The sequence below is a fragment of the Cupressus sempervirens genome, chromosome 4, assembly GCF_028749045.1.
Source record: "Cupressus sempervirens isolate cs-2001-9-10 chromosome 4, ASM2874904v1, whole genome shotgun sequence".
Lineage (NCBI taxonomy): Eukaryota > Viridiplantae > Streptophyta > Pinopsida > Cupressales > Cupressaceae > Cupressus > Cupressus sempervirens.
In genome coordinates, this window is record NC_143121.1 from 829,409,683 (window position 1) to 829,435,318 (window position 25,636).

The following is a 25,636-nucleotide window of genomic DNA, read 5'->3' on the forward strand; positions in this document are numbered from 1 at the left end:
GGGAATACCCGTTAATGTCAAATTGGTTTTGAAAAGTGAGTGTCTATACACATAATTTATTTACTTAGTTCATGCCAAAGAAGTAACATATGTCGAGAACAACATATAAGATAGAGCATGTCGAGTAAACAGTGAGTGCTGAGTCACTTAGATACCGAGAAGATAGTATCTGCCGAGTGATTCAGGTGTCAAGCACGTAGTGCATGCCAAGTCATTTAGATGTTGAGTGAAAACATTAAAGTTACAGTTATTACCAAGTACCAGGGACTTCAGAAGCTGAGTAACACAGTTTCAACATAGTTGTGTGTATTGGCATAAACTACTATGTAAATGATTTTTAAGTCGACTTAAGGATTGATTTATGATCTTTTGTTGATAAGGATGAATCTTAAGTGTGAATCCCTATGTATTAGATGCATCCAATCAACAAAAGGGAATGTTTAAGTGATAATATGGGTGAATCATAGTTGTTGAGTCATACTTAAACCTAAGTCACCTAGGTCTTCTTAAGGAAGAAAAACCCTAAATGTTCTATGTGTAGAGAAGGAGAGTTTGTGTGTGCAAATAAGACATTCATGGTGACCAAGGTATTATGATTTGAGTTTCATTATAGAATTAATTAGAGGAGGACAGAGGAAAGGAGAATAAAGTAAAGGAAATAGTGGAAAATAGAGAGATATATGATTAGAAAGGATCAAGTACACATCAGTATAGAAGTGAACTAACATCAAGCAATAGAGTGTTAATCACAGGATCAATGTTGAGACATTCTAATAGGTGAATCGGTTAAATTTCTTAATAGAGTATTCCTAACAAACTATATTGAAATCCTCTAACAAGGTGCTTACTTAATTGTGAGTTAAATTCCTTTAATGATGCACACGTCTAATAGGGTGTTGAAATCTTTTAACAGGATAAGACCTAATAGTCTTTGTAAGCTTATAACAGGGTAGACCTTTCACAAGGTAGATCATGTTTCATGATCAAACATTTTAGCTTTCGTTGGATACACTTTAGTACTGTACTAGTGAAGATTTGTGGGTATCATCCGTACCCCAGTTTTACCTTCTCATTAGAGGGTTTTTGGGTAATCATATATGGTGTCATACATTTGTGAATTCTTACTTGTTTACATAATATAGATGTATATGCATTATATGGTTTTTTAGTTTACTTGTTGAATTGTGAGATGGATGTATGTTGAAGTGAATGTTTTATGGGTAAAATTTTGAAGCATTGATTCACCACCCCCCCCTCCCCCCCCTGCCCCCCCCCTCAGAGTTTACCTTTCCTATTGTAATTCCAACAATTGGTATCCGAGCTAATGTCTCTAAAAGTAAAGGTTTGTAGCCTTGCTGAAAAGATCTTGGAAATGGAAGTCTACAAGTTATAAAAATTATTGAGAACCAAGAGATCGAAATACAACCCATTTTACATCAGTTTAATGAAGCAAGAGATGATCTAAGGACATCATTGAGAAGAAGGAAGGAAATTGCAATTGAAGACAATGACACACAATATCAAGAGATGGACACTACTACATTGTTTGCAAATGAAAACTCCAATGAATTTGATGCAGTAGTTTCAGATCTAATAGAAAATAATAGTACCCTAGCTAAATAGATCAGAAATCTAAGATAGAGAAAGAATCACAAGCCATATTGCTATGTGAGGTGTTTGAAGAGAAAAAGAAAGCTATGGAAGAAAAAGTCATGATTGAAGATGACAAAAGAGTTTTGACCAGTAGACTAGAAGAGAAATCATCAAAGATAAATAGGATCACTCACATGCAATTGGAAAAAATGAATCAAGTCACCATTGCTAATCATGAAATAAATAGTGAAGACATTGAGATCACAACACTGAAGTTGCAAAATGAATAGTTGAGAAAAGATCTGAAAAGGGAAAAGGATTTTGCTGAAAGCTTCAATAAACCTAGTGAAGCCATCAAGTACTTTGAACAATTGATGAGATCCCCTAGATCTAACAATGATACTTTTGGATTGGGATACACTAATACTAAAGAAGGAGAATCATCCAAAAGTGGTGAAGAAAAAAGTAACAAAGGTAAGAAATCCAAACCTAATTGTCATAATTGTGGTAAGATAGGTCATACTACTTATGTTTGTAGGAGCAAGATTGTAAATCTGAATGTTAAGAAGAAGAACATGGGTCACTTCCACAAGTGTAACAAACAAGGTCATTAGGTATGTGAATGTAGAATCAAGACCATGCACACTCAAAGATTTGAAGAACACTTGGTGCAAGAGCACCCTCTCATGAAACAATGAAATGAGGTTGTTTTGGTCATTTATGACCTTGCTCTACTTTACTTTTCTATGTTTTTAATAAGACAATGATTCTAGACTCCTAGGTTTACTCTGAACCCTCTTGTGTGGCCCATTAGCAATTTGGGTATTTTTATAAGCCCATTGCTCAATGAGGTCACAAGGGAAAAATTTATGTAATTGAATACATTTAATTTTAATATAGGGTCTATTAGTTGCATTGAGTCAATTAGGACTCATTTGGATAGTTAAAAATGCCCTTGAGGCTTTAAAATGTAAAAATGCAACAAATGTTGCAAAAGTTGCTATGCAACATTGCAACTTTTTGCATAATTAGGAAAATTGTTTGTAATTAGTCCCCCAATGGTCAAAACCTTTGAAAATTGGTTGGATCAGTTGGAGAAAACCTTCATATAGCCTTTCAGGTGGGTGGAAGGTAGGATGCATGTTTTTTCCTTGAAATAAATAAAGAATAACCTTGTTTTCTATATTTTGGCCAAGTTTTTTGCATGGTACAACCTATATAGATGTGTAGGAGTGTGAGCTCAGTACTGTTGGATGCACAAGTGAGTTAGACTTCAAATTCATTTGGTTTGAGGTCCTAAAACACCATAAAACTCAAGTTATCCCTATTTTAGTGCTGACAACCTAAGTTTTGAGGGTTTCTGGAGAAATTGCTTCATAAGTCCATATTCCACCATAGGAAATCAATGGCCTTTGGTGGAATCCTTGTACTTATAGTCCCCTTTAAGATCCTTTTTTTTTTTAGTTGTTAATATGTAGGGACAAGGAAAAAAAGTGATGCCCTAGGTGCATATACCATGTATGCACCATTACACTGTTTTGCTACAACAAGCATTTGGGACCCCAAAACTCAATTTCATAGCCAAAAATTTGGATTTAGCCTATTTGGAATTTTCTCTAGCATATCCAATTGTTTTGATGTTTTAGCAGGTGTTTAAATGGTACTTCCTTCGTAAAAACATCCTAATTAACACTTTAGGCCTAATTGTTGTCACAAGGGTTTTGGCAGTGTCCTTATTGATGGGATCTCAGCACTAGGGGGTCCTATAGTACATTTGAAATGATAAGTATTTTGATGTTTAGGTTTCTTTTTTCAATCCTAAATCTTCAAGTTGTAGGCCAAAATCTCATTTCTTGGGCTACTAGCATTCCAAGGGTGTATTGAAGGAACTATGCAACTTATTTGTTTTGGGGTCCTCAAACTCAGTTAGCGTGACCATGATGGTGTAAAAACAACATCCCCTAAGCCTTGTGTCATGATGACATGTTTTGTGTAGGTTTCATGTATCAAGTCATTTTATGTAAAGGTGCAAGTGTGGGGTACTAGGGTCAATTTTGGCTCTCAAACCTTTTCAAAATCTGCTTGTGGGTTGATCTCTCCCAACTTAGTCTATCCATACCCTACTACTTGCATCAAGTGGTATTAGACCTTCTAATTTTTTTTGTCAAAATGTCAGATGGAGAGAATTATGGATTGCCTTCCAAGATGTCTAATGAAAATATAGTGAAATATTTGAAGGAGCAAAAGATAGCACAAAGGAATAGAGATGAGCTTAGAAAAATTGAGATGTAGAAAATGAAAGCTGAGTTGAAAAGGCTTAGAGAAGAGCTTGCCAAAGCTAGGAACTCTAAATAATTTGATGAAGGGAGTGATGAAGAAATCTCTTTGGAGGAAGAAGAACAAATACCTCCAGAACAAAGTCTTCTTGTGAGCACTCTTAAGTCCATGGAAGAAAGAAGCATGGATGCCAAATTAGACTTATCAAATTATGATGGGAGAATGAGACCTAATGTTGTAGTTGTTTGGGTGGATGCCCTAAATAGTTTCTTTGGATGTGATGAGATTCTTGAGAATTAAAGGAAAAAGATAGCCAAGACCAAGTTGAAAGACACCGCTCTTACATGGTGGAATATCACCCAAGGTGATAGGGTAAAGAATGGAAAAGGTCTAGTAACCACATGGATAGAGATGCAAAAGTTATCCAGGAAGGCCTATGTTCCCAAAGATTATGAAGTCCAACTTCATAGAAAAAGAATAAATCTAAGTAAAAAAGAATTGATAGTTTCAGCCTACATTGATGAGTTTCAAGCATTGGTGATGAGGGCACAAGAGGTTGAATCTAAAAGTATCAAGTTGGAAAGATACTTGCAAGGTCTCAAGTGATCTATCCAAGATGAATTAAGTTTGACAATAATAACCACAATGCAGCAATGTGTGCAACTTCCACCAAAGGTGGAAGAGAAGTTCAAGAGAAGAAATGAATAATTCAATAGAGGAAGAGGTAGAAATAATAGGGGAAGAGGTAGAAATAATAAGAGGTAGAAACAATCCAATGAAGGCAAATCCATCAAGCAAACTAACAAAGACCATGGTGAATCTAGTTGGAGAGGAAGCTCTAGAGGAGGAAGATCCTTCAATAGAGGAAGAGGGAGATCTAATGGACCTCCTCAGTGTTTCAGATGTAATCATATAGGACACTATCCAAACAAGTGCCCTAAAAAACCAAACAACAACAATCAAGGAGAAAGAAGGACCCAGTTGGTGCAAGAAGAAAAAAACTTAGAGGCTAAAGAAGGTGTGGCTCTAATGATGAGACAATCATTCCTACAAGTACCTCATGCTCAAGAACTGACACAAAGGAAGAACCTATTCAGGAAAAGGATCAAATGCAAAGAAAGGGTGTATAATCTATTAATTGATTCAGGATCAACAAAAAATCTAGTTTCTAAAGAAATTGTTCAAAAATTAGAACTAGAAAGAATTCCTCATCCATATCCTTATAATGTTTCTTGACTAACAAAAGAGCAACAAACCCTTGTAACTGAACAAGCCATGGTAGAGTTCTCTTTAGGTCATTTCAAAGATAAAGTTTTATGTGATATTGTAGAAATGGATAATTGCCACCTTCTCTTAGGAAGGCCATGGCAATATGATATGGATGCCATGTATAATTGCTAAAAGAATACATACACCATAGTGAGGGCTGGTAAAACTTATAATCTCAAGCCTCTACTTGAACCTAAAAAGGAAAAAGAACCTTTGGCTATCATAGTGGGAGAAAAAGAAATGTTAAAAGAAATAAAAGAAGAAAAAGAGGGATATGCATTAATTTTGAAACCAAGGGATGAACCATTACCTAGAAAAGATAAATCTGTCCCAAAAGAAATTCAAAAGTTTCTTGAAAAATACAAGTGGTTGCAAAAGATTTACCCTCGTCCCTCCTACCTATTAGAGACATAAGCCACCAAATAGACTTCATACCCGGAGCATCCTTGCCTAACAAAGCCCCATGAAAACATGCTCCTACTCAAATTGGTGAAATATCCAAACAAGGCATAGAATTATTGGATGGACTTATTCAAAAAAGTCTTAGCCCATGTGTTGTCCCTTCAGTTTTGGCTCCCAAAAAGGATGGTAAATGGAGACTATGCACTGATAGTAGAGCCATTAACAAAATCACTATCAAATACAAATTTTCTAACCCAAGGATTGAAGACCTCCTAGACCAATTGGGCAATGCATCATACTTCTCAAAGATTGATCTAAAATCTGGTTATCACCAAATAAGAATCAAGTTAGGTGATGAATGGAAGACTGCGTTCAAAACTATAGAAGGTCTCTATGAATGGCTAGTAATGCCATTTGGTTTAAGCAACATCCCCTCTACCTTCAAGAGGCTAATGAATGAAATATTTTATGATTACAATGGCAAGTTTTTGGTTGTTTATCTTGATGACATACTAATTTTCAGTTGCAGCTTGGATGAACACATTGAATTGGTTCTCAAAACGTTGAAAGAGCATCAACTAATGATCAACCTTGAGAAATTCTCATTCTTGCAGAAAGAACTCATCTTCTTGGGATTTGTGATCTCACAAGGGACACTAAAAATGGATCCAACAAAGATAGATGCAATCATAAATTAGCCTCCTCCAAAGAATGTAGGTGATGTAAGAAGTTTTCATGGTTTAGCAACATTTTATAAAAAGTTCATTAAGAACTTCAGCCATGTATGTGCACCTATATTGGATACAATAAAAGGAGGTAAAAAGGTAAAGTTTGTTTGGACTAAAGCATCAAATGATGCATTTGAATATTTGAAATCAAGGGTGGCACAATATCCATTACTCACTCTTCCTAATTTTAATAAGGTTTTTACTATTGAGATAGATGCAAGCAATCTAGCAATTGGGGTAGTCCTTAGCCAAGACAATAAACCTGCGGCTTTATTCTTTGAAAAACTAAATGATGCTAAAAAGAAGTACTCAACTTATGACTTAAAACTTTATGCTATGGTTCAAGCCCTCAAGAAATGGATGCATTATTTATTACCTAAAGAATTTGTGGTTTTTATAGATAACCATGCTCTAAGTTACCTAAGTTCTCAAGACAAGTTGAGTGTGAAACGTATCAAGTGGATGGAACAATTACAAGCCTATTCTTTCACTATAAAACATAAGAAAGGCCAAGAAAATAAAGTTTCTGATGCTTTAAGTAGGAGGATCAGTTTGGTGCAGGAAATCCAATTTCAAAGCATAGGCATCAAAGCATTGAAGGACCTCTACAAAGATGATGCAGATTTTGGTGAAATATATCAGGTTTGCACTACTCTTATGGATAGATATCATACAGATTTTTTTGAGTTTCTTATTCAAGATGGAATACTTTTTAAGGGTCATCAACTTTGTATCCCAAAATGCTCTATGAGAGACAATATAGTAAAGGAAAAACATTGTGGGGAATGAGTGGTCATTTTAGTATTGAGAAAACATTAGAGGCTGTTAAGAGACATTATCGTTGGCCAAAAATGCAGCATGATGTCAAGAAATTTGTAGAGTCATGTGTCATATGTCAACAAGCAAAGGGTACTACAAGTAACCAAGTGTTATACCAACCTCTACCAATTCCTTCTAGACCTTGGGAAGCAATATCTATGGACTTTGTAATGGGATTACCAAGGAAAAAACTAGGATATGATAATATATTTGTGGTTGTAGACCGTTTCAACAAGATGGCACACTTTATCCCTTGTAAAAGCACTCATGATGCCTCTCATATTGCCCATCTCTTATTTAGAGAGATTGTAAGAATTCATGGTTTTCCTAACTCTATTGTTTCAAATAGAGACACCAAATTCCAAGGACACTATTGGAGAACCTTGCACAAGAAATTGGGCACTAATCTATAATTTAGTTCTGCCTACCATCCTCAAGTGGATGGTCAAACTGAAGTTGTAAATAGATCTCTTGGAAACCTCCTTATGTGCTTCACCAAGAAATATGCAGAAAATTGGGATCTAATTCTTTCATGAGCTGAGTTTTCTTTCAATGATTCATTCAACAACTCTACAGGAAAGACACCATTCCAAATTGTCTATGGCTATCACCCAAAGGGACCTCTAGAACTTAGTGAGTTGCCTAATGACATAAAGGTTAGTGCACAAGGAGAAGAATTGGCTGACCTTATCAAACAAGTACAAGAAATGGTGAAAGATACATTGAAACATACTTCACAAGAATACAAAGCACAAACATATAAGAAGAGAAAAGATGTTCAATTCCAAAATAGGTGACAAAGTATGGGCATATTTGAGAAAGGAAAGACTACCTAAAAACCATCATACCAAACTCTAAATGAAGAAGATAGGACCTTGTAAAATCTTGCATAAGTTTTCTCCTAATGCTTATGAAATTTCATTAGCATCTACTATTGCAATCTATCCAATTTTCAATGTGGCTAACCTTACTATTTTCAAGGATACTTTTGATGTTGTAGGTACATCTATAGCAGATTCACATGAAGATTGTTTGAAGGATCTACCACCTTCACAACCCTTAGAGTTGGAAGCAATATTGGAAAAAAAAAAATCCAAAAAGATAAGGAATCACACCTACTATCAATACTTGGTCAAATGGAAGGGGTTACTTGCCATTGATGCCACATGGATGATTGAAGAGAAAATTCAGCAACATGGATACACTCTTGATCAACTCACCTCAAGTAGGAACTTGAGTTTCTTTTTGCTAGGGTAGCATGGTGCAGAACCACCCTCTCATGAAATAATTAAATAAGGTTTTTTGGGTCATTTATGACCTTGCTCTAGTTTACTTTTCTATTTTTTCAATAAGACAATGATTCTAGACTCCTAGGTTTACTCTTAACCCTTTTGTGTGGCCCATTAGCAATTTGGGTGTTTTATAAGTCCATTTCTCAATGAGATCACAAGGGCACAATTTATGTAATTGAATACATTTACTTGTAATCTAGGGTCTATTAGTTGCATTGAGTCAATTAGCACTCATTTGGATAGTTAAAAATGCCCTTGAGGCTTTAAAATGTAAAAATGCAACAAATGTTGCAAAAGTTGCTATGCAACTTTGCAACTTTTTGCATAATTAGGAAAATTGTTTGTAATTAGTCCCCTAATAGTCACAACCTTTGAAAATTGGTTGGATCAGTTGGGGAAAACCTTCATATAGCCCGTTCAGGCGGGTGGAAGGTAGGATGTATGTTTTTGTCTTGAAATCAATAAATAATAACCCTATTTTCTATATTTTGGGTGAGTTTTCTACATGGTATGGACTTGTATGGATGCATAGTTAGCATGAGCCTAATATTTTTGGATGCACAAGTGAGTTATCTTTCAAATTAATTTGGTTTGAGGTCCTGAAATGCCATTAAACTCAAGTTATCCCTATTTTAGTGCTGACAGCCTAAGTTTTGAGGGTTTCTACGATTTCTAGAGAAATTGCTTCATAACTCTAGATTCCAACATAGAAAATTAATGGACTTTGGTGGAATCCTTGTAATTTTTGTTCCCTTTAATATTATTTTTGTTTCAATTGTTAATATGTAGCTACAAGGAAGAAAAGTGATGCCCTAGGTGCATATACCGTGTATGCACTATTACACCGTTTTGCTACAACAAGCATTTGGGGCCCCAAAACTCAATTTCACAGCCTAAAACTTTGGATTTAGCCTATTTGGAATGTTCTCTAGCCTATCCAATTGGTTTTATGTTTTTAGCACATGTTTAAATGGTACTTCCTTTGTAAAAGTGTCCTAATTAGGGCTTCAGGCCTAATTACTATTGCAAGGGTTTTGGCAGCATCTTTATTGATGGGATCTCAACACTTGGGGGTCCTATAGTACATTTGAAATGATAACTATTTTGATGTTTAAGTTTCTTTTTTCAATCCTAAATCTTCAAGTTGCAAGCCAAAATCCCATTTCTTGGGCTACTAGCATTCCAAAGGTGTATTGAAGGAGCTATGCAATTTATTTGTTTTGGGATCCTCAAACTTAGTTAGCATGACCATGATGGTGTAAAAACAACATCCCCTGAGTGATGTAAAAATTATCCATGGAGTAAACCAAATTTTGGGATACATGCTTATTCCATCATATTCATGAAATAAATTCCATTTTAAAGACATTTCATGAGGCAAAAAAAAACTCTTTCCAACATTGGTTTACAATACTTTACCATTCACATGGTCTGACTGCTATACCGAAGTACATTAATCATTACTTTCAATCCTGACATTTTATTTCAAAACCCTTTAGATTATTTGTTTTAAATTAGAAATAATAAAACATATCCAAATCTAAGTCAAAAATAATCAATCCATTACACGTTATAGTCTCTACATGTAAACCCTTTTTTCTGTCATAAATCAAAAGTAAAACTAGTAACCCTTCGTTGGGTGTCTAATAAATTTCTCAAAATGACTCCAAATGTAACCAAACTAATTTTAAATCAACCCTATATGAGTCTAGTTTATTAATATATAAGCCATTCAATTTTTCAATTCATAAATCATTCTATGAGCACAAACTATTGCCTACAACTTCAACACAAATCTTTAAAAACTAGTCTTCATTAAAATGAGCATAACTAACACATATCTAAATGAAAACAACTCAAACCAATTGGAAATAAATTCTGGTTCATATATCTTTCCAATTAATACAACTTAAATTTTTTTATCATCCAAACATGTCTGTACAAAACATATAAATCTGACTGTAGCTGGACATCCTCAAATCTGCAAATAACCACTTTTACCAAAACTAGCATAACTTCTTCAAAACTTAAAAAAAATTGTTCCAAAAAAAGAGAGAAAGAATATTACTTATCCTAATCTTCAAATTTATATAAAATACAAGGGTTCTAGGCTATACATTGCCATACAAGACCCAAGACCAACACTAACATAGTTAAAATTAATCAAAATGACAAGTTCTTGAGAAACCAATTGCTTCAAAATGGTCTATTCTTCTTCTCATTCATCCCTCTCTATTTGGAATGACCAATACAATGATTTTAAAGTGGTTGTGCTGGTTTACAACTTTCCAACCACCTTTTAAACCAACCCAACACATTCTTTTAACCCTTGTACATTTTTCAATACTTCTTTAAGCACTCCCATTACAATGCAAATGTATTTTTTTCTTGTTTAGTACATCACAATGAAAAGTTAAGCATTTTAACCATTTCTTCAACATGGTTATATGTTTGGTATGGGTATATTTGGATGAAATAGAAATTCTAGTTGTATTCATTGGAAAGATATATAAACTAGCTTTGATATCCAATTGGTTTGAGTAGTTTTCATTCAGATATGTGTCAGTTATGCTCATTTTAATGAAGACTGGTTTTTAAGGATCTGTGTTGAAGTTGTAGGCAATAGTTTGCGCTTATAGAATGATTTATGAATTGGAAAATTTAATAGCTTATATATTCATAAACTAGACTCATATAGGGTTGATTTAAAATTGGTTTGGTTTCATTTGGAGTCATTTTGAGAAATTTATTAGACGCCCAAGGAAGGGTTACTAGTTTTACTTTTGATTTATGATAGAGAAAATGGGTCTACATGAAAAGACTATAACATGTAATGGATTGATTATTTTTGGCTCAGATTTGAATATGTTTTAGTATTTCTACTTTAGAAAAAATACTCCGAAGGGTTTTGAAATAAAATATTAGGATTGAAAGTAATGATTAATGTACTTAGGTATAGCAGTCAGACCATGTGAATGGTAAAGTATTGTAAACTAGTGTTGGAAAGAGTTGTAGGGCCCATTTGCCGTTGCACCAAAAGCCATGACTATTAGTGAACATGGAACACCACATAATTAACCACCTATGGGCAGGGGAGCATGTCACATCACCCAACAATCTCCCCCTCGATGCGCATACCAGGTGCTTACGTGGGTCGGGAAGGCACCAAGGAGATTTGAACCCATGACCAGGCCAAAACCAGGCTCTGATACCAATTGTAAGGCCCATTTTCCATTGCACCAAAAGCCATGACTGTTAGTGAACATGGAACACCACATAATTAACCACCTGTGGGCAGGGGAGCGCGTCGCATCACCCAACAAGAGTTTTGTTTTTCCTCATGAGATCTCTTTAAAATTTAATTTATTTCATGGATATGAAGGAATAAGCATGTATCCCAAAATTTGGTTTACTCCATTGATGCTTTTTACATCACAATGAAAAGTTAAGCATTTTAACCATTTCTTCAACATGGTTATAGGAAAATCTAAATGACTTAAATATTACAATATTATGAAATTAATCATAATGTATGAAGGGTCAAGATGCTCCCGCATCAAAATCATTGGAGAATATTAAGAATACACACTCATTGAAGGAGAAATGATATATATGCATATTCCTCTTAATAGTCTACATTCCCAAATTGCCAATACAAAGAGGATTACTTTTAGCCAGTCAAAAAATCCAATCAATAAGCATAGCAAGTGAATGTGTCACAAGAATCAATAAAAGAATTTACTTAGGATCAAGTCACTTATTGCTTTGGATTCATCATTCTTAAAACTAGATACATAGTGGATAGAGTATACAAAACAATAAAATACTTAAGTAGAAGTACAATACGAAGAGCACTTGGAAAAGGACATTGAGGAATACTTGCACATTAATAAATTAGGATCCCAACAGAAAAGTATATCTAATTTTCTATCAAAATAGTCCCACCATTGTCTTGAATGAATATTTATTAAATATTCACCTTTGAATCATTGTTCCATATATGGACTGTAGAACAATTACAGTGAAGACAAATTCATTATATTTCCAACTATAGAACAATAATTGAAGTTATTCATAAGGTCTTAATTGAAATTAAGAGCAATTAGAGGTATAGGCCTAAACAAGACATTACAATATTCTTTTAAATATCAGTTCCAAATACCTCTTGATTGTTTAATTTGAGAGGGTGTGATTACTTGACACCTTGGGTGAAGTGATCTCATCTACAATTGATGTGCTGCAATCTTCCCTTTTCTTCCATGATTTGTTCATCTCATCTCTGACATTATCAATATCTACCTTTCTTTTTCCATTTCTAAACTCACAATTTGGTGCCTTTGACCTTGTTGGACAATTTCTTCTTATGTGACTAGTTTTCAAATAGCTAAAACATGTGGTTTGACTCAACCACCTTTTGTAATCACTTCTAAAATGTGTTCTAATAAAATTATTAGGAATATGTCCATAGTCTTGACAATAGTGACAACTATACCTTGTATTATAATCCCAATTATAAGTGTTTCCATTGTTCTTTACCTTTGTTTTCTTGTTTGATGACCACTTTGGTTTGGATGTACATTCAAAAGTTTTATATCCATACTTCTAATAGTTATAGCAATATTCATGCAAGTAGTAGGGTATGGATAGACTAAGTTGGGAGAGATCAACCCACAAGCAGACCTTGAAAAGGTTTGAGGGCTAAAACTAACCCTAGTACCCCACACTTGCACCTTTACATAAAATGACTTAATACATGAAACCTCCACAAAATATATCATCATGACACAAGGCTCAATGATGCGGGAGCATCTTGACCCTTCATACATTATGATGAATTTCATAATATTGTAATATTTAATTCATTTAGATTTTCCTATAACCATGTTGAATAAATGGTTAAAATGCTTAACTTTTTATTTTGATGTATTAAAAACTAGAAAAATATACACTTGCATTGTAATGGGAGTGCTTAAAGAAGCATTGAAAAATGTACAAGGGTTAAAATAATGTGTTGGGATGGTTTAAAAGGTGGTTGGAAAGTTTTAAAACACCACAACCACATTAAAATAATTGTATTGGTCATTACAAATAGAGAGGGATGAATGATACGAAGAATAGATCATTTTGGAGAAATTGTTTTCTCAAGAACTTGTCATTTTGATTGGTTTTAACTGTTTTAGTGTGGGTTCTAGGTCTTGTATGGCCGTGTACAGCCTAGAAACCTTGTATTTAATATACATTTGAAGATTAGGATATATAATCTTCTTTATTTTTTTGTTTTGGAACAATTTTGTTAAGTTTTGAAGAAGTTATGCTAGTTTTGGTAAAAGTGGTTATTTGCAGATTTGAGGATGTCCAGCTACAATTAGATTTATAAGTTTGGTAATGGAATATTTGGATGAAATAAAAATTATAGTTGTATTCATTGGAAATATATATGAACTATATTTTATTTCCAATTTGTTTGAGTAGTTTTCATTTAGATATGTGTTAGTTATGCTCATTTTAATGAAGATTGGTTTTTAAGGATTTGTGTTGAAGTTGAAGGCAATAGTTTTTGCTTATAAAATGCTTTATGAATTGTAAAATTTAATGGCTTATATATTCAAAAAATATATTCATATAGAGTTGATTTAAAAAATTTTTGGTTTCATTTGGATTCATTTTGAGAAATTTATTAGATGCCCAAGGAAGGGTTACTAGTTTTACTTCTCATTTATGATAGAGAAAATGGGTCTACATGCAGAGATTATAACGTGTAACGGATTGATTATTTTTGTCTTAGATTTGGATATTTTTTAGTATTTTTAATTTGGAAAAAATAATGTAAAGGTTTTCGAAATAAAATTTTAGGATTGAAAGTTACGATTAATGTACTCGGGTATAACAGTCAGACCATGTGAATGGTAAAGTATTGTAAAGTAGTATTGGAAAGAGTTTTGTTTTGCCTCATGGGATGTCTTTAAAATGGAATTTATTTCATGGATATGAAGTATTAAGCATGTATCCCAAAATTTGTTTTACTCTATTGATTCTATTTATATTAGATTAGTATCAGAGCCAACGAAAGATCTAGTGTTTTTGTGGGTAGAGATAACTGGTCATATGTGGATCCATCATAGCTACAAGAAGGATGCATTTGCAATTGTATATGTGAAGATATCATGAGAAAAGGTCTTGTTATTTTCTCCATAAGAGATGTGTCTAGAATAGGATGTTGAGAGCAACCACTAAGCAAGAGTGGAAGTGCATCACCAGACTGAGTCTACTGTTGGGTAAGATGACAAAAAGGTGGTATGAAGAAGTAGCATGAAGCATGATGGCTAGTAGCCAGTCTTTACTCCATTGATGGGAGTTCTTTGAAAAAGATAGAGCATGTAGTAGAAGCATGGACCCAGTGATAAAGACAAGGAAGTAAAAGATTTGTTTGTTGAACTCTCCACTGCACATTTTCATGGGACATGGAAATCTTTTAAGCCTAGGAGTATGATGTAGGAGCATCTTGACCCTTCATACATTATGATGAATTTCATAATATTGTAATATTTAAGTCATTTTGATTTTCCAATTCATAAATCATTCTATAAGCACAAACTATTGCTTGCAACTTCAACACAAATCCTTAAAAACCAGTCTTCATTAAAATGAGCATAACTAACACATATCTAAATGAAAACTACTCAAACCTATTGGAAATCAAATCAGGTTCATATATCTTTCCAATGAATACAACTAGAATTTTTTTTTCATCCAAATATGTTTGTACCAAACATATAAATCTTATTGTAGCTGGACATCCTCAAATCTACAAATAACCACTTTTACCAAAACTAGCATAACTTCTTCAAAACTTAACAAAATTGTTCCAAACCAAAAAGAGAAAGAAGATTATTTATCCTAATCTTCAAATGTACAAAAAATACAAGTGTTCCAGGCTTTACATGCCCATACAAGACCTAGAACCAACACTAAAATAGTTAAAACCAATCAAAATGACAAGTTCTTGAGAAACCAATTGCTTCAAAATGATCTATTCTTTTCTCATTCATTCCTCTCTATTTGGAATGACCAATACAATGATTTTAAAGTGGTTATACTGGTTTACAACTTCCCAACCACCTTTTAAACCAAACCAACACATTCTTTTAACCCTTATACATTTTTCAATGCTCCTTTAAGTACTCCCATTACAATGCAAATGTATTTTTTTCTAGTTTTTAATACATCGCAATGAAAAGTTAAGCATTTTAACCATTTCTTCAACATGGTTATGGGAAAATTTAAATGACTTAAATATTACAATATTATGAAATTCATCATAATGTATGAAGGGTCAAGATTCTCCCGCATCATATTTTTTTATCCTTGCTATCACGTGCCTCTATTTTTTAGATGTCATTGCTTAACCATTGAACACTTACCTGTGTATGTTGTAATGTCTGATCTACTAAGTAGCTGTCTGCTAATTGTGACTGATTTATATTGTTCCTTCTAGAATCACTCTTCTTTCCTAAATATATCTAAGAATATTTGATGGTTCCTTCTTATTAATGCCGATGTGGAAGCTAAGTGTTTCTACCTTCCTTAATCAACTCGATTCTTCCTTTATGCTGACACGATGGTGTATAAATTGATCCTCCTCCTTCAATGCCCTTGTCCTACCTTCCATGTCTATTCCTTAATATGTGTTTCTCGAGAGTGGTTAACAGTTGCATCCCATAGAGACTCATTAATTAATTAGTTATGATTATGTTTATATATATATATATGTTGCTATTATTATTATAAAATATATTAGACTATTTTCTCTTATACTCATGTTTTATTATCATTATTGTACCATATTTATTAATAGATATAATATTATATTGATAAATATATCTAAATTTAGTAATCAATTCGTTATCATTAGTTATTAATAGTATCTATATTCAAATGTGATAATAGTTAGATATATTATCATCTTATTGATTTATAATATAATTATAGCATTTATCTATTCTTATATCTTGATATCATTATTATAATAATAATAATTTATATTATTATGAATAATATAAATAATTAAGTAAAATGAATAGATCATAAATATTTATGTATATAGTTTATCAATATTATTTCTTTTTTTTGAATAATCAATAATAAAATTATTATTATATTTTATCCAATTATAATTATAGGATTCTCTTTAGGAGGGGTCATGATAGTCTCCCATTCTCAAAATTGCTTGTCCTCAAGAAATATCACTCATACACGAGCTCTTTCATAGACAAGAAACATATTTTAATATAAAAGGCCTAGAAGATTTTATAAAACATACATCTTTAATGAATAAAAACACGGAGCAGACACGATGCAAACAGATGAAGACACAAAGCATACACAATGTAGACACATCATACATTATTTATTGATTCTTTATAATTTATTTCCCACGATGAAATAGAGGTAAGAAATTGATTTATAAAATATACTTCCCTAGTATGTTTTATTGATCATAGATCCTGCAAGCACAAACAATTATTAGTATGTACATATGCATATAATAGCTCCAAAGAAAAGTTGAGTCATGATAAATTAGTTCTAAACCAATATCCTACCAAGCCCAAGAGTTTGGCCCCCTTGGCCTCAATGGAAGACATCAGTCATCCCATGAGGTGGTCTACTTGGCAGATTCTTAACTAAATTGAGTTGACCTAATGCCAAATTTTTCTTAACTTAACTAATCTAAGTCCAAGAGTGAAACTTTGGTCCTCCTAGCCTTGATAAAAATATTCTATCACTCCATCAAGGTATTCTATTGAGATGTCGATCTTATTTTATATTTTCCAATCTAAGCCCAAGAGTGAAACTTTGGCCCTCTCAACCTTGATGGCAACCTTTGACATCCATTTAGGTGTTCTACTTAGATGGTAATCTTATTCTTCTTCAATATCCTACCTAAGCCCAAGAGAAAAAATTTGGCCCTCTTGGCCTTGATGGCAGCCTTTGACATCCATCAAGGTGGTCTACTTAGGAGGTAATCTTATTTTTTCTTAAATATCCTACCTAAGCCCAAGAGTGAAACTTTGGCCCTCTTGGCCTTGATGGCAGCCTTTGATGTCCATCAAGGTGGTCTACTTAGGAGGTAATTTGATTCACTAATTATTATAATTCATTTTATTACATACATATATGTATTCTACTAAATTTGTAGCTCATCTAGTTCTTGTTGGTCCTTTGCACTATCATTACATTCTTGATTATATTTAGGTCTCTTATTTACTTTGTCCTTTGCTTCCTCATCAAGTGAAGCATCCATTTTTTGAACTTGGCTTCTCTTCCCACATGTGTGTCCTAGTTCCCAACTTTCCTTGCAATGAAAGCATAATTTTTTTCTTTTTAGTTTGTCATAATAGCTCTTGAGCTCTCTTCTACATTTATGGCAACGTTCCCATGGTTACTTGTAATGGTGACATAATTCATCCTTCTAGAAGTCCTTGGAGTGATTTCTTCCCTTTTCATAATGTCTAAAATATGTTCATTTGGTGCATATCAAATTTTAATGCCTCTTGGATGGCATCTTCTAGTTTTTTTGGTTCATGTGCTCCCACTGTGCTCTTGATTGATTCCTTCAATCCATCAATAAATAAATAGGTGAGTCTCTTTTGTGATATCTTAGGTACCATGGTTGATAACCTTTCAAATTCCCTAGCAAAATCCATCACTGATCCCTCTTGTCTAAGTTGGGTTAGTATTTTGAAGTACTATTCTACGTCTATTTGATCAAATTGCTTTATGAGTTTTTGGGTAAATTCATCATAACTCTTAATTTGTTTATGTCCCTCATTGTTAAGGCCATGTTGCCACCAATCTTGTGCCTCTCCTCTTAAATGAAGGACAACAAATTCGATAGCACTTTTTTCTGTCATAGGGTTTAAGGAAAGATATGTATCCAACATTTGTACCCATGAGCATGCTGTAGTTCTTTCTATTCCATCAAATTTTGGAAGACTCACTTTATTTATCTCCTCTCTTGGTGTATTTGTCTCTTTCTACTAGATAGAGACTTCATCCGAGCATCACAATAATATTTAAATGATATCTCCATTCTAAGTTTAGGATCAATTCTTGAATACTCATTTATAATTTCATTTATATTATTTACTTCATTTACCTTGTCCTCATCTTCTTTTTCTTCTCCAGGTAGGAAGGGGAGTCTTGTGGGTCTATGTTCTAATTCTGGTATATGTAACTGATTATTATCGTCTTCAGATTGGTGAGAATTTGTATCTCTCCCATTTTTTTATATATTATGTATGGCTTCTAAGAGGAGTCAATTGGTTTCACTTTGCTCAGTTATAGCTCGAGTGTTTCTTTCCATTTGTTTCATGAGTTCTTGAGTAGTTCGATTTGTGTTTTGCATGAAAGCTTTCAATTCTTTACTTATTTGATTGTTCATGTTGGTAGACTATTTCCTTCCTTCCCTTTCTAAAGCTCTTTGATCTCTTTGGTGTTTTTGCATTAACTGCTTTCCATAGGCTGGCAAGAAAGATGCTCTGATACCACTTGTAATGTCCCATTTAGGGCTATACCTCTAATTGCTCTTAATTTCAATTAAGACTCTATGGATAACTTCAATTATTGGTCTATAGTTGGAAATATATTGAATTTGTCTTCACTATAGTTATTCTACAATACATATATTGAACAATGATTCAAAGGTGAATATTTAATAAATATTCATTCAAGATAATGGTGGAACTGTTTTGATGGAAAATTAGATATACTTTGCTACTAGGATCCTTATTGATTAATGTGCAAGTATTTCTCAATAGCCTTTTCCAAGTTCTCTTCATATTGTACTTCTGTGTAAGTATTTTATTGTTATGTTTATTCTATCCACCATGTATCTAGTTTTAAGAATGATGAATCCAAAATAGTAAATGACTTGATCCTAAGTAAATTTTTTTTCTTTGGTTTGTATTCTTTTATGAATTCTTGTGACACATTCACTTGCTATTCTTAGTGTTTAGATTTTTTGACTGGCTGAAAGTAATCTTCTTTGTATTAGCAATTCGGGAATGTAGACTATTAAGAGGAATCTATATATATATATCATTTCTCCTTCAATGAGTCTATGTTCTTAATATTCTCCAATTATTTTTTTATCCTTGCTAACATGTGCCTCTATTTTTTAGATGTCACTGCTTAACCATTGAACACTTACCTGCGTATTTTGTAATGTCTGATCTCCTAAGCAGTTGTTTGCTAATTATGACTAATTTATGTTGTTCCTTTTAGAATCACTCTTCTTTCCTGAATATCTCTAAGAATATTTGATGGTTCCTTCTTATTAATGCCAATGTCAAAGTTAAGTGTTTGTACCTTCCTTAATCACCTCGGTTCTTCCTTTATGTTGACGGGATGGTGTATAAACTGATCCTCCTCCTTCAATGCCCTTGTCTTGCCTTCCACATCTATTCCTTAATAGTGTTGCTCGAGAGTGGTCAACAGTTGCATCCCGTAGACACTCATTAATTAATTAGTTATGATTATGTTAATATATATATTATTTCATATATATATATATATATACATATATATATATATATATATATATATATATATATATGTATATATATATATATATGTATATATATATATATATGTATATATATATATATATGTATATATATATATGTATATATATATATATATATGTATATATATATATATATGTATATATATATATATATGTATATATATATATATGTATATATATATATATATGTATATATATATATATATGTATATATATATATATATATGTATATATATATATATATATGTTGCTATTATTATTATAAAATATATTAGACTATTTACTCTTATACTCATGTTTTATTATCATTATCATATCATATTTATTAATAGATATAATATTATATTGATTAATATATTTAAATTTAGTAATCAATTCATTATCATTAGTTATTAATAGTATCTATATTCAAATGTGATAATAGTTAGATATATTATCATCTTATTGATTTATAATAAAATGATAACATTTTTCTATTCTTATATCTTGATATCATAATAATAATAATAATTTATATTATTATGAATAATATAAATAATTAAGTAAAATAAATAGATAATAAATATTTATGTATATAGTTTATCAATATTTTTTCTTTTTTTCAATAATCGATAATAGAATTATTATTATATTTTATCTAGTTATAATTATAGGATTCTCTTTAGGAGGGGTCATGACAAATATACTATACGTCACTTCCAAGGGTTTAGTTTTGAAAATATTGTAGAAGTTGAGAAAACCAACTTCATAGTTCACCAAGAACACCTACATGCAAAATAACCTTTTGTTGAAAAGAAACCAAAGAGAAAAAAAATGAAGCTTAGAAATCTCAGTAGAGTGAGAGAAAAATGTGTTCCGAGATGTGTAAAAAATAATTACAAGAGTTCAATTAAAGGTGAATGAAACCCTAAAAAGGGAAAAAACTAGGTTGTGAATTATAATTAATATAAAATATTAATTATATGCACCTAAGAGACAGCTTAAGTAAACTAGAGTAATAGATAACTTAATTAATTAAATCAAAGTGATCTAATTAATAAGTGTAAACAAATAATTACTCTAACACTCCACCTTAAGCAAAGCTTAGGAGGTAAGCTAACCTAGATTAGCTATGAAAGCAAGAAAATGGGTCCCAACAACAAGGCCTGATCAAGTACCCAAAATAAGGAAAAAATCCTCTCCACAAAGAGATCGAAAAAACATGCTAAAAAAAATGAAGGAATGAAGGCTTCAAGAAGACCCCCCAAGGGCAACTTCTGTAACACCAAGCATAGAACACAACTAAAGATAGCATGGCGATGCAAAAGGTTTGGTGAAGATGTCAACAACCTACACACAAGTGGGAATATACTCCAAAGAGAGAACACCATCCTAAATCTACTAACAAATGAAATGCATATGAAGCTCAATGTGTTTAGGGTGCTAATGCTCCATCAGGTTGTGGGACATGTGAATAGAACTTTGATTATCGCACCACGAAATAGTGCAACAATTAGGAGGAAAACCAAACTCAATCATCAACTATCAAAGCCATATAATCTCCTAACTAGCATGCATTGTTGCTGTATACTCAGCCTATATAGATGAAACTATGTGAGAATTCTACTTCTTGCACAACTAGGTGATAGGAACAAAGCCAAGGCAAAAGACAAAGCCAAAAGTAGACTTTCAATCATCAACATCACCAACCCAATCTGATTTAGTGAAGCCAACAATGTGAGGAGTCCCTAATGTGTAATGAATTCCATACATAAGGGTGCCCTAAATGTATCTTAAAATATTCTTGGCAACTTGCTAATGACTCTCATGAGGATCATGTGAAAATTGAGAGACAAGACCAACTACAAAGGAGAGATCAAGACAAGTATGTGTTAGGTACAACAAATTTCCAACCAACTATTGATACAATGTAGGATCTACTAAAGGAAAAGTGCAAGAGTTAGACAAGGTAACACTCAACTAAAAAGGTGTGGGAGCAGGCTTGAAATCCAGCATGTCAAAGCATCGAAGCATGTCAAGAGCATACTTCTGCTGGTAAAAAAAAATCCTAGTAGAGGACTAAACAATCTATAGACCAAGAAAGTAGTGTAATAGACCAAGATCAATCATCTCAAACTATTCCATCAATGTATGCTAAACATCCTAAAGCATAGAGGATGAGCTACCTGTGAGGAGAAGGTCATCAACATATAGCACAAGGATAGAAACATTAGCCTCAAGATGCTAAATCTATATTGTAGGATTGGAATGGCAGTGGGTGAAGCCTATAGAAAGTAGAAAGGATTCCATCTTCTCATACCAAGCCCAAGGGGCTTGTTTGAGACCATATAATGAGTGTTGAAGTCTACAAACCAAGGCGAAATCATGAACAAATTCCTGAGGTTGCTCCATGTGAATCTCCTTAGTAAGATCACCTTGCAAGAATGCACTCTTCACATCCATCTAAAAAATGAGCCATCCATGAGAAGCTATGAGGAATAAGACAAGAATATAGTTCATCTTGCTGATGGGGGCAAATATCTTAGTGTAATCAATACCCTCAACCTATGAAAAAACCTTTGCAACAAGACATGTCTTGTACTTATCAATAGAATCATCAATAGTAAACTTAGTACGATATAACCATTTGTATCATACTAACTTTCTTCCCATAGGAAGAGAACAAAGATCCCAACAATGATTCTTCGTCAACAAAGAATACTCCTCCTCCATGGCACTGTTCCACTCAGTATGTCTTGTCACTACTGTAAATTTTTGAGGATCATCACAAATAGCATGACTTAGAAGATTAGAACCTGCAATATGAGAATGGGTATGATGGGAAGTGGAAGGGTCACCAACCACAAATCTGATAGCTTCAACTATAACACGAGCCCATTTGGGCATCTGTAGAGGGTCCTGTGGTGGAGGTAAATGGGGTTACCAAGATCATCATCCTCATCATTTGAAAAAGAAATTAGAAAGGATGAGGGAGTAGTGGTAAGTGAAGTACACTCTGGAGGCAGGGTATCTACTACTAGAAGGTGCTCACCAAATTGGATGTCCCATCAAAATAATACCTGCCTAGAATTAGGATCAAACAACCTATATGCCTTAACATCCTCATAGTAGCCAACAAAAATGAGGTGTTGGCTCTTCCACTCCATTGCTCTCCTCTAAGCATCAGGTACAAATTCCCATGCTTCACTACAAAAAGCTCAAAATGAAGATACATTAGGCTTGACATGAGGCCAAGCCTCCTTACGAGTCATATGTTGAATTTCCTTGTGAGGCATCTGATTCTAAATATAGTTGGCACAATTGACTGCCTCTACCCAAAAAGATGAATCCATGGACCTAGACTATATCATACAATTAGCCATCTCTTGAAGTGTTATGTTCTTTCTCTTTGCCACACCATTTTTCTGAGGAGTGTAGGACACTGAAGATTGATGTTGAAGAACATGTTCAAATAAAAAATCCCTTAAAGCTTGGTTCACATACTCCCCCTCATTATTTGTGCATATCTACCAAATAGAAAGACCGGATTGCTTCTCCACAAATGTCTTGAAGACTTAAAATGAATCAAAGACATTAGACTTGTACTTTAAAAATTACACCTATGTGCACTTAGAGAAGTCATTAATGAAAGTAAGCACATATATGGCACTAAAAAAGGAGTGGTAAATTACATGAGGTCACTATGAATCAACTCCAATTAAGTCAAAGCACGAGTAGCTCATCTATGTGGAAAAGGATCCCTACATTGTTTTCCAAGAGCTCAACCCTGACAAACACCATCTATGCAAGAAATCTGAGGAAGCCCAAGAACTAGTGCCTATGTGCTCATTTGCTAAAGATATCTATAATTGACATGGCCCAAAAACTCATGCCAAAGTCTACTTACTAAATCTACATGTGCTACAAGATAGGAACCTTTTCCATTAGAAGACTCAAATCCATCAAATATGTATAGGTAAGATGCAAATTCAACACTCCCAATAGCCACTATCAACTTAGAATCATGTAAGTCCTAAATAACCACATCATGTAGTGAGAACTCAACTATCTTACCAGAGCTAGAGTGGCAAATCTGATAAATAGATAATAGGTTCATCGAGATGTCAAGAATAAAAAGAACATCTTGAAGAGAACCCCTAGCTAATGTAACAGAACCAAAACCCAAGACTAAAAAATGTAATTAGTTCCCAATAGAAATCTTTGGAGTAGCACAAGGAGCAAGTGAAGTGACCAACTGTTGAGTGTGACTCATATGGTGAGAGGCACTAGAATCAAGAATCTAAGTGGGCCCAAAAGTCAATGCTTGTGTAGTAAGAGAATGACCTTTCCTTGTAGGGGGGATGAAAACTTAGGAGCAAAAATGTGATGCTCCTATATGGCTTCCTCTAAAGCCTCCAAACATTTCCAACACCTGGAGATGAGATGTCCATCATTTCCACAAAAAATGTAGGTCTCAACCTATTTCTTCTTAGTCTTGGAGGAAGACTTAGTAGACTTTGAAGAAGATAGCTAGAGGTTTGGAATCAATTTTTAGTGTATTGTTCTTTGGTTTGGCTTTCAATTTTGGTTTCCCCTGAGAAGACTGACCAACCAATGCTTGGCTAGAAGAGCCAAAAGCATCCACCTATTGGGTCTTTACCTATTCCCACGTAATCAATCACATAATGTCTCAAAAGAAGGAATTTGATGTCTATTGCCCAAAGCATCCATAGTGGAGTAGAAAGTGGAAGAAAGATTTGATATTGTCCTCACAACTTTGAGAGTATCAAAAAAATACACTCATCATCTATCTTGTTTTTTCACATCGTTGCAAAACTAAACGTAAAGATTTGAACTTCAACAAGAAGTCCTCAATGGTGGAAAAGTTGGTAGGAATCAAAGTAGTCAACTCTACATCAAGTTGTAGTGCCTAAAACTCATTCACTATGCCAAACATGTTGTAAAATTTGGTCCAAATAGACCAAGGAGTGGTTGATTTTCATCTAGAAATGACCATAAGCCATGTGACATAAGAAGTCAAGTCATGTGTACTTTCCAACTGTGGTAGTTGTGTGGTGTCAGCCAAGCCATAGAGGGGTCTAACATTGAGAGAAGAAGACAAAAGTAGAAGGGTCATTTCTAGATTAAATTATAGAAACAAAAATGTACCCCCCACAATGTATAAATTTATCCCTCGTAAAAAAAAGAAACAACTAAGTAAAGCACAAAAACTTAGAAGAAAACCTGGATGCTAGATGTAGAGAGGGAGGAAACTAAAGCCTCTAATTCAATGCTAAAAATAGGAGCTCAAATGGCCAAGTCATAAAATGAAACCAACATCATCGTCTCCAACTCAAAACTAGCTTTTCAGTGATATTTTCTTTTCTAAAAATAGACACTGTATGCAAAAGATATGGTTGCAAAACCAAATGCTCCTCTTGTAGACACTTAAAATCATCCCTAAACACTATATTAATTAATTTTAATATCACCCGTGACATTGTAATTAATTATTAATTAATTAATTATATTGTTTACATTCCTCTACTTATTTAATTAAATTATTTTAATTAAATAAGTTCATTCTTCTAAGTATTTAAATTTAATTTAAATGCTTCTAGCCTTACTGTGTTAAGTTAATTTAACACATGATCCTCCACATTCCTCTTTTTAAATAAATTTTATTTATTCAA